At 44.1% G+C, this 10,900-nt stretch overlaps 1 protein-coding gene and 1 pseudogene across 1 annotated transcript in view; both read right to left on the bottom strand.

Annotated features, from left to right (window-relative positions):
• The window catches only part of DLGAP1 (DLG associated protein 1), a 719,594-nt gene that overhangs the window by 396,788 nt on the left and 311,906 nt on the right, over positions 1–10,900 (bottom strand). The gene's annotated exons all lie outside the window — the stretch shown is intronic.
• On the bottom strand, positions 6,942–7,213 carry LOC112551199 (annotated as a pseudogene).

Below are 10,900 nucleotides of genomic sequence, written 5' to 3' on the forward strand. Positions count from 1 at the left end.
GGGGCAGCAGGGCAGGCCCTACGAGGAGAGGCTACGGGACCTGAACCTGCTCAGCCTCCACAGGAGAAGGCTGAGAGGGGATCTGGTGGCTGTCTATAAACTTACCAGGGGGAACCAGCAGGGAATGGGAGAGGCCCTGTTGCCCTGAGCACTACCCAGAATAACTAGGAATAATGGCCACAAGTTGATTGACAGTAGGTTCAGGCTAGACATCAGGAGGCACTACTTCACAGTCAGGGCGGCTAAGATCTGGAATCAACTTCCAAGGGAAGTGGTGCTTGCTCCTACCTTGGGGGTCTTCAAAAGGAGGCTAGATAATCACCTAGCCAGGGTCATTTGATCCCAGCATTCCTTCCTGCCCATGGCAGGGGGTTGGACTGGATGATCTGCTCAGGTCCCTTCCAACCCTATCAACTATGAAACTAGTACATGCTGTCCTAAATTTATGACTTTTTGAGTTACAACAAATGGCATTTATGGCATTTGTAAATTCACACCCTGTTTTTTAGTTCCCATGCAGGTTTTACCTTTATGACAGTCAACAAAGCTGCGTGTAGCTGGTAAGTCTGTTGTGGTGAGGGGGAGTGGGGAAAGAAGGGGTGTGGGGAGGCAGATCAAAGCCCCACAGTGAGGGAGAGACTGGGGCTGGTGCAAACACAGCCCAGGAAGGGGGTGTGGTGGCTCATACAGCTGTGCACCACCAGTCTTGGAGCTGCTTGTGTGGCAGCTTGTCTGGTGGCCTGCTGCTGATCTGGGAGGGCATGGGAGGGGCGTGTGCCCCTGGATCTGCATGGGGCAGGCAGGGCCAGGGCTGCACTGGGCTGTGCTCTGGGCTGAAGGTGCTGGGAGTCGGTGTTATGCCCCACCCACCACTCACCCAGCTGTTGAAGGGTTGGTGCAAGACTGAGCCTCTGCACTGCCTCCAGACAAGTGGCGCGCAGTGGCGGGAGCCATTCCAGCCTTCCCACACCTGGACGAGCAGCGGCTTTACTCCAGCTGAGTGAGTGGTGGCAGGGCATGGGGGAGGCATTTGCCTTCGGATCAGGGTGAGGCAGGTGGCAGAGTGGGAGCTATAGCAAGTTTTCGGGTGGCACACGCCCCCCCCCCCCCCCCCCCCCCCCCCCCCCCCCCCCCGTCCACCTGGGGCAAAGCCGCTGCTCATCCAGGAGGTGCTGGGACATTGGGATGGCTCCCACCGCTGCTCGATGCTTGTCCAGAGGCAGCACAGCCGTGCAGTCTCGTGCCAGCCCCACGCCTACTAGGTGAGTGGTGGGGAGGCACAGTTCCTGCTCCCAGTGCCTTCTGCCTGAAGCACAGCCCAGTGCAGCCCCGGCCCTCTCCCCTTCCCTCCCACCACAATTTTCTAGCCTGATGTAGCTGTGTCCAGCATGGTAAAGGAACCAATCCCACATTTGTAACATTGTTCCTATGGGAAAATTGGTTCCGAGTTACGATGTTTCGACATAAGGTGCAGTTTTCAGGAACCAATTGTGTTGTAAGTCTGAGGACTGCCTGTATGTAGAGACTCAATTTCTATAGATATATAAAATGATATATTTTGTAATACCAATATATTTTATTACAATTTTTTGTTTTATCTCTCTTACAATATTATACATAGAACTATATAATATCCAATATTAATCATCTCATTCAGTATAATTTTAGAAGCATTATTAGACATGAATCATGTCATATTATTATATGTGGATGATGGTGCATTACAGCCAGCAGTGATGTGTTAGCTGTGTTACAGTCAGCAGTGATGTGACAGGAATGAAGAACACCAAGAAATTTAAATTGGAGCTTGAACTGTTAACTTCTGTGGAAATTTTAATGCATATCAAAGTGATCAATTATCCAGTGGGGGCCAACCTTTTTAGCAGGCATGCTACAACCTATCCTGGCTCCTTCTGAGTGCCACTGTCATCCCCTTTCCCTGTTGAATCTGTTCCCTGCCCAATGTACTTTCTTTTGGTTTCCTGCACTATTTGCCACTGTGCTGCCTGTCCCCTTGCTGATCCGCAACATGCCATACACAGGTATTTCCTTTGCCACCTGTGGGATATGTGATGCACATTGGCCACCCCTGAATTATGCCATCTCCTTAGAAGAAATCTATGTCTTCTCCCCCTAGACTTCGTAGGCTGTTAGGGAAGATCTTTACACATGCTCCGAGGGTCATAGGGGGGAGCTTTAATTAGAGCAGTTCTGAGAGCCACTGTAATTGAAGTGCCTACAGCATCTCGTGTATTCAGTGTCCTACACTTAAAATGGTGGGGGGGAGGCACTTTAACTAAAGCGTGTTTGATGAGCTTTAGTTAAAGTGCCCTCACCACCATTTTGAAGTGCAGGCATGCTGAATACATGAGATATAGAAGCTGCTGGAGCGCACTAATTATCACACTCCAGTAGACTCAAGTAATCAAGTCTGCTCTTATGTACTGTAATTACAGTGCATCAGAGCCGAGTCCCCATATGTCTACAGGTACCCTTAATGGCATCATTAGAAGAATGGGTCTTATCCACCTCTTGCTTGTACCAGGGTAAATAAGAAGTAACTCTATTGAATTACAGGAGCTAACCTCATAAGAAGAGGATCTTACTAATGCTGCGGAAAACACCACAAAACGTTGTTATTGTGCTTGCTTACCCCGCCAGGGAAGCATAGAGATCATATCACTTGACTGATGTCTTCAAAGAAACTAGGGAAAACATTTTTCAGAGAGAATAAAATATAGGCTATTGACTGTAATTTTAAGAACAACAGGTTTTTTTGGTGGCTCTTGCTGACTTCTGAATCCAAAATCTAATTTTTTAATTTTCCCTTTAATAAATAATTATTTTATTTTCTTCCTTTGAACTATAATAGATTCATAGATTGTAGAGTCGAAAGGGACCACAATGGATCATCGTGTCCGACCCCCTGCCTCTGGCAGGAAAGAGGACCCAGGTCAGATGACCCCAGCCAGGTGACTATCTAGCCTCCTCTTGAAGACCTCCAAGCTAGGTGATAGCACCACCTCTCTTGGAAGCCCATTCCAGATCCTGGCCACCCTTACTGTGAAAATATCTTCTTCCTAATATCTAACCTAAATCCACTCTCAATTAGTTTACACCCGTTATTCCTCGTCACTCCCTGGGGCACCTTAGTAAACAGCGCTTCCCATATTCCCCGTTGACCTCCCCTAATAAATGTATAGGCAGCCACAAGATCTCCCCTCAGCTGTCTCTTGTGAAGGCTGAAGAGATTCAGCTCTCTCAACCTCCCCCCGTAGGGTCTATCACGAAGGCCACTAATCATGCGAGTGGCCCTCCTCTGGACCCTCTCAAGATTCCCCATGTTCCTCTTGAAGTGTGGCGCCCAAAACTGGACACAGTACTCCAACCATGGCCTGACCAGTGCCACATAGAGGGGGAGCATCACCTCCTTTGATCTATTAGTCATGCACCTGCTAATGCACAACAAGGTGCGATTGGCCGTGTTGATGGCCTCGTTACACTGCTGGCTCAATTATGACTCCAAGATCCCTCTCTGCCTCCGAGCTGCTGAGAAGGACACTCCCCAATCTATAGGTGTGCTGGGGGTTCCTCCCTCCCAGGTGGAGTACCTTACATTTAACTTTATTAAATTGCATCCTATTTCTCTCTCTGCCCATTGATCCAACCTGTCCAGGTCAGCCTGAATCTGCTCCCTGCCCTCCGATGTACTAACTTTGCCACATAACTTGGTATCATCAGCAGACTTGGAGAGGGTGCTCTCCACGCCCTCATCCAAATTGCTGATGCAGATATTAAATAATATCGGTCCGAGGACCGAACCCTGTGGGACCCCACTGCCCACCTCCCTCCAGGCCGAGAAGGAACCATCCACCACCATTCTCTGGGTGCGGTCCCTAAGCCAGTTGGCCACCCACCTGACCGTGTAGGCGTCCACTCCACAGTCTGCTAACTTCCCAATGAGGACAGGGTGCAAAACTGTGTTGAAGGCCTTCCTAAAGTCCAGGAAGATGACATTAGCCTCGGCTCCCATGTCCAGGCAGTGTGTGACCTGATCATAGAAGGCTACAAAGTTTGTCAGGCAGGACAAACCCATCTGGTTTGTGACAAACCCGTGCTGGTTTCCCCTCAGTATTGTTTCCCCTGCTAGGCCTGCACAAATGTGCTCTTTGATTATTTTCTCTAGCATTTTCCCAGGAACAGAGGTAAGACTGACTGATCTAAAGTTACCTGGCTTATCCCTTCTCTCTTTCTTGAAAATGGGCACCACATTGGCCCTTCTCCAGTCCTCAGGTACCTGGCTGGAGCACCACGAGTGCTCCAACAGCTGTGCCACTGGCTCAGCTATGACACTGGCCAATTCTTTCAGCAGCTGTGGATGGAAATCATCCGGGCCTGCTGACTTGTACCCATCCAGGTCCTCCAGGAGCTCCTTAACTATTTCAGAACTAACCGTAGGTGGACTGGTGCCATGTGGACATCCGTCAATGATCGAGGTGAATAGGCACCCTTTTTTGTCTAATGGCACACAAAATTGCACCCGTCAAAATCCTACTGATTTTACCTGACTAAAGTACATCTATAGCACTAGTTCTCAACATTTTAGATTCAAGGAAACCCTCATTAGACTCAAGGCAGCATTTCAATCTCACTCATTTCTAGAGAAATAATAGATAATTTTTTCTACTATAAAGAACTCAGAAAGACAATAACTGGTGAGAATGTTTTTGACACTACAGATTCCTATTTGAAATCTCTGGACATCTATACACGTGCTCTGAGGTGTAGGGGAGGGGGCGCTTTAATTAGAGTGGCTTTCAGAGCCAATGTAATTAGTGTTTGCAACATCACATGTATTCAGTGTCCCACATTTCCAAATGGTGGTGGGGGCACTTTAACTAAAGCTTGGTCAGACTCCCACAAAACCCTGTTTGAAAATTACTGCTCTACAGTTATAGTGATACCCATAACTACTGTACATAATTTTGAAAATTAAATACTTCATATGGTTTCAGTTTTTGGTTCCCTTTTGTGCTGAATTGGTCATCATTTTGAATGTTTTCATGCCATCTGATGGAAATTTGGAAGACAACTCAATTTATTTACAGTGACTGGTTTTCTACTATGTACCTGATTTTAATTGGAGAGGGTGGGTTTGTACATATATTGAAGTGAATCTGTTAACATTTTTTTTATTGGTTTGGAAGGAAAAATGTGAGATCTGTCAATTTCCTAAAGCTTTTTTATCTCAACAGTTAGACAAATCTCCTTATATAAAGGAAGCAAAATAAATTTTATCTTTGAAAATAGGGGGGGAGGGGGCAGTATATCACCAATACTTCATAAGCCAGGCCTTCTAGAAGAAGTTCTTCAACATACCCAAAGGAACACAGGTTGTGTCAGTGATTATACTTTACAATACTCTTCGTTTAGTGGTAATATTCATACCTTATAAGAGATCTTCTTTATTTCCTCTTTATAGAAAACAAAATATCTAATTTTCCTCCAATAGAAATCATTGTGAACTCTGCAGTACTGCCAATATTTCATCTCAAATCTTGGGGTTTTCTTTAAGACTTAGCTCCTGGAAAAGTGATTAGGTGAGAATCTCAGCCTATGTTAAAAATAAAGTCTTTTCCTATCTTAATCATTATGCGAATACATGAAAATGAGATTCAAGTGCACCCTAGGGAATCAAGAACAGGGAAAGAAATGAAGAAAAATATATTGTTTAGCTCTTTTTTTTGTAGATGACTCATGTTTTGGAAGCTGGCAATATTCACTGTGTCACATATTTAAATAGTCATAAAAATAAAGTCATTGTGATATCCTGATCAGCCTTTTAAAGCTTAGTTAGCTGCTCAGAAAATCTTCTTGTATTATCATGCCTGTAAACTATTAACAAGCACACATATTTCCATTCAAGGGTAGACAAGTAAGACTCAAGATAAATAGGAAATTAAGTACTTTTACAGATGACATCACCAATTTTAGAAGAAAATATAAAAAAAATAGTCTTACTTAAATGTATCAAAATTGTCTGTTTTATTAAGATTTGTAGTACACTGTTAATTGCATGGGGAGCTATCACATATTTTGCAAGTTACCATTAGACAGATGAACTTGGTAAAGACAATCTTTAAATGGTACACCCCATACAAAATTGGGATATTAATGTTCTTAGCTATTGGTTTTCATTTAAATAAATTAAATACCATTCTCCTTCATCCCCCTCTACAATATCCTCTAAAGCAGAGCTTTCCAAACTGTGTGCCGCGACACATTAGTGTGTCGGTGGCAGTGTGTAGGTGTGTCGCACGAAATGCAGAAAATTTTGTGGAAGGGCACCGCGGAGCTCCCTTACTCACGTCTGCTTCCCTTGGCCCCTCCCCCGGAACTGAATTACTGTGTCGCGAAATGATGCGTGTCTAAAAAGTGTGTCACCAACATGAAAAGTTTGGAAAGCTCTGCTCTAAAGCATCACATGAAGTCTAAAAAGGTCACTGGTGGAATTCATAATGGTGAGGAGGAAGTGGATTCTACACTTGTCCCCAGATTCCATGGCCTGCTCAATGATTTCAGACTTGAAGGTCCTGGCTACATCCTACATCCTGGCTTACATGCATCCATATTTACTTGGATAAAAGGCAAGGTTTTTCCTCCAATCAGCATGGGGAAAAAGCCTCTCACCTTATATTCAGATATAAGGAAATCTCATTAAATGCACTGTCTATCATTAAAATGCTGCCAAAAGTAGCAAGTGCTCCATAATAGAAACCAACTATGAAGTGGATTAAATGCAGCCAACACTGAGCATTACTATAAAATATATAACTCATATTAGGCATAATACTGATGGGATCCTTTTTTATTTGTTTAGTGTGACCCTTAAAAAAAAAAAAAAAAAAAAAAAAAAAAAAAGACAGTTGCTCCCCCAGGAGGGAATGAGTACCGAGCCTGGAGGTACAGCAATACCAGGTCAGCACTTAAAGATGCCAGAGCTAGCTCTGATACCTTCTCCTGGTATCAAAAATGCTGATAGGAACCTTTTTTTTTTTTACCTGAAAAAAAATAGTTAGGTATTTTCTCCACAGGGAATTAGCACTGGAGGTACTTCAACATCAGGTCGGCACTTGGAGGGACAGAGTCAGCCCGAACACCTTCTGTTTTGTGCCAAAAAGGCTTGATCTTAGCTAAAAGGCTGAGATGCTGAAACCACACCAAGGATCTGTTAGGCATCCCATCTGAATAAGACACATGGCAGAGCCCATTGCTTGCAGTCCCCTTCAGCTCCAACTCTTTAAGTCACGGTGTTCCATTACATTGAGTACATTTTTACTTTCTCTTTACTCCCACAGCTGAGCTGCACCTTTTTTTCCCATTTCGGAAATTAATTTGAGCTTTTATTTTAAAATCTATTTGCAGCTGCAACTAGTATTTGAGCCACATACACTCCCATTTCTGATCATCCATGTTTCTTCACCAGCTTTAAGTGTCTGATAAACATCACTAAACAGGGTCCCAAACAGTTCACCGAGAATTCCTCTGTTGCCCTCTCAGCCTGTCACATATGACTACTGTGGCTAAAACTTGCACCTTTTTCAAAAAAGGTAAAATACATCACTTTTGGATGAAGTCTATGGGCATTTGTAGACATGCTTGAACTGCAGTGCCAGGTGCTTTTAAAAGCGTTCAGTGCTGCAGCACATGCATTTGTATAAATGGCAAAATGTGCGTCATTGCTGAGAAGATGATGGCAGCACTTTAGAACTAAAACACATTGAAGGTGTTTTAGTTCAGAAGTGCACTGCCGCCATTTTCTTAGTGCTGACACGCATTTCACCACTTATACAAATGTATGCAATGCAGCACCGGGCGCATCAGCTCACATGCAGAGCTGATCTCCGACACGCTGGATTTCTGGTGCGTCAGAGCAGACAAATGTATGTGTATAAATAACCATAGGGTATCTGTAGTAACTTGCCTATATACAAATTACTACAGGCATATTTATTTCAAAGTCAGTGTTTACAAATTTGCCCCTCACTTCCATGTATTCAGGGAGAGCAGGGTCTAACAGTAAGGAGGCAGGGAAGGGGCTGCAAGGGGAAGAAGTTCAGGGGTGTAGACAGCAAGGGGGCTACCTGCCACCCCCACCCTGATTTATTGCTGTAGCAGTGAGAGGAGAACAAATCCAAGGCAAACCTCCAATAGTTAGATCCTATACCTGTAAAAATCTTATCACATGTATAATTTTTCCATATATGAAATCTAACTATTGGAGGTTGTATTATATTCAGGGTCATCTTCTATTCCAGTAAATACAGTGTTATGGTTCAAAATCTCAAGTAGGGTAAATATCATTGTTCTGGTGACTTCAAACTGACATATACCAGCAGATTATCTGTGTGCCCATGAGAATGAGAGCACCATGGAAGAAGTGCCTAAAGGCACTTAGGGGATTTTATTAGAACGAATGTCCTGTAATTTTAGATCTAACGTTGAGACATTTTGAATGTTTATATTTTTGTGTTTCAAATTAAAATGTAATGTAAAAATGTACTGCACAAATTATACAAAACATATTTCACTATAAATATTCTTGATTTTTTTCAATGAATTTTATTCATAGATGCTTGTAGCTTTTCTATATGAACTTTTTGCAAACATTCAAACTATGTAATTATACATTAATACCCAAAGGGTGCATCTACACAAGACATTTACTTCAGAGATGACTATTGTCTATGAAATTTATGTAATTAATTCCACAATAAACATCTCGGCATCTACATGTACAGCCCTATTAGGCCGCAGTAAGCTAATAAACTCCACAACAGGGTAGTAATTGTAAATACAAGTACTATCCTGCTGCAGACTTTTTTTCATGCACAGTAATACACATATAGATGCTGACCTAGCTGGCTGGGGCATGAGGGTGCTTTAGTGTGGGGGTTACCTGCTGGTAGGGCTGTGTGAAGCTTCGGGTGGTGGGGTGGTGATTTGATTCAGAGGAGATTTGGCCTGATTCGGTGGCCGAATCTCCAAATTTGAATCAAATCAGGGGACCAATTTGAAGGTCCGAATCAATTCAAAGCTCTCCAAATCTTTGGAAAATCTTTGCTTTGATGATTCAGGCAGTCCCCGGTGGCTGTAGCACGGAGCTGCAGCTGATTCCAAACTGGCAAGTACTAGAGGCAGAGAAGGGGGGGCTGTGGGAGGGGGGAGGAGACTTTCTGCACAAGCCCCCTGACTCCCCCCACCATTCCCCCAGCCCCCCCCAGATGCCCCGCCCAAGCCAGCTCTGGCCCTTTAAGAAAAAAAAAGCCAAGAAAAGCCCCAAATTCACACTCCTACAGCAGCCTCAGGGTTCTGGGGGCTCGTGCAGAGCAATGGGGGGCAGCAGGGATTGCTTCCCGCTGGCAGGAGTGGTGAATCCAGGGGGTTTTTTTCTTAAAGGGCCAGAGCTCGCCCAGGTGGGACTGGGGGAGCAAGGGGAGGTTGGGGGGCTCATGCAGAGCCCCTCACACAGTGTGGGACAGTGGGGGGGCAGCAGGGATTGCCCCCCCACCCAGCGAGCACCGAGGCTTTTTTTTAACAAGTGCCAGGAGCTAGGGCAGACATTGCCAGTCTGGGAGAGGAGCGGGAGATGGGCCGGGCCTGGCCGAATCTCTGAATCAGACTCAGCTGAATCAATTTGGGACAGTGATTCAAATCACAGAATTGAACCACTGTCCCCCAAGTTGGCCCAATCTGAATCCGAAGCGAATACTAGCCGCTTTGCACAGACCTACGTGCTGGCTAGCCCTGTACTGAAGCACCCTCATGCTCCAGATGGCCCCTTCGCATCATGTTGAGCTGGGCAGGAGCAGTCCCAAGCTCGTAGGCTGACCCCCAGAGGTCCTTGCCAGTGGGACTGCTCTGACCCAGCTCAACATGCTGCAGTCTCAGGCACATGTTCAAATGGGGCGCCTCGGAGCAATAAACTCTGGTGCAATGCGCACCAGAGTTTATTGCTGCATGTTAACAGCATGTGTAGATGCACCTGAAGACAGAAAATTTTCCAAAGTTTCAGATTCGAGTATTCAGAGAAATGATACTGAAATTAGCAAAGGTATTATAATTGAAAGTGGCTTTATTTTTTGTAACATTGATATTGGCTGCTTCCTGTCTGTAATTTCCTTTATAGAATGCCATCATACCCAGAATGCAGATTGGTAAGTCTGCTGATATTGGTATTGCTTCTTTAGGCTTGTCTGTGTCTTCCATTATGTAAGTTATTGCCCACCAGGATAAAGCTCAAACTTCACACCCTGTGACAGCTCTGAAGGAGCTATGCCACTTTCCACCATCTGAAAAATTAAACCTCTACATTTCAAATATACTTGTTTTTGGTATACTTTAAGATCATTATGTCCTGTCTCCCACTGAGAAATTGTTTAAAAATACCTTCTTGTTCTGTGTCTGTACAGACTTAGTCATTTCACATGCCTCACAGAAATTCAATAAAATAAAAATCATAAAATATCACTTAAGTTGCTGAGTGGTTGAGGTAGCTACAGTGAATGACTGGTCTTATCAGATCACTTTCACCAAACTGTCTGATATGATATTTTTCTTTGGATACTGTATACATTTCTTATACTTATACATGTATTTACATCTTCATGCAAAGTCAGTCAACACAATCTCTTTTTCAAAACCCTGCTGTAATAGCATTATTTGCATTCTAAGATTTTCTATCAACCTTTCTTAAGTTTAAATGAGATGTCAAATCCAAATTAGCACTGGAAACATGACCTGTCTGGCTTTTTCATTGAAAATTGACAGCTCAGATGCATATGTCAAATGTGAATTTCCTGAACTGTTAGCTACAGGCTCAGTATTTGGCAGACTGCTG

Source organism: Alligator sinensis, unplaced genomic scaffold (assembly GCF_000455745.1).
Source record: "Alligator sinensis unplaced genomic scaffold, ASM45574v1 scaffold168_1, whole genome shotgun sequence".
Classification (NCBI taxonomy): domain Eukaryota; kingdom Metazoa; phylum Chordata; order Crocodylia; family Alligatoridae; genus Alligator; species Alligator sinensis.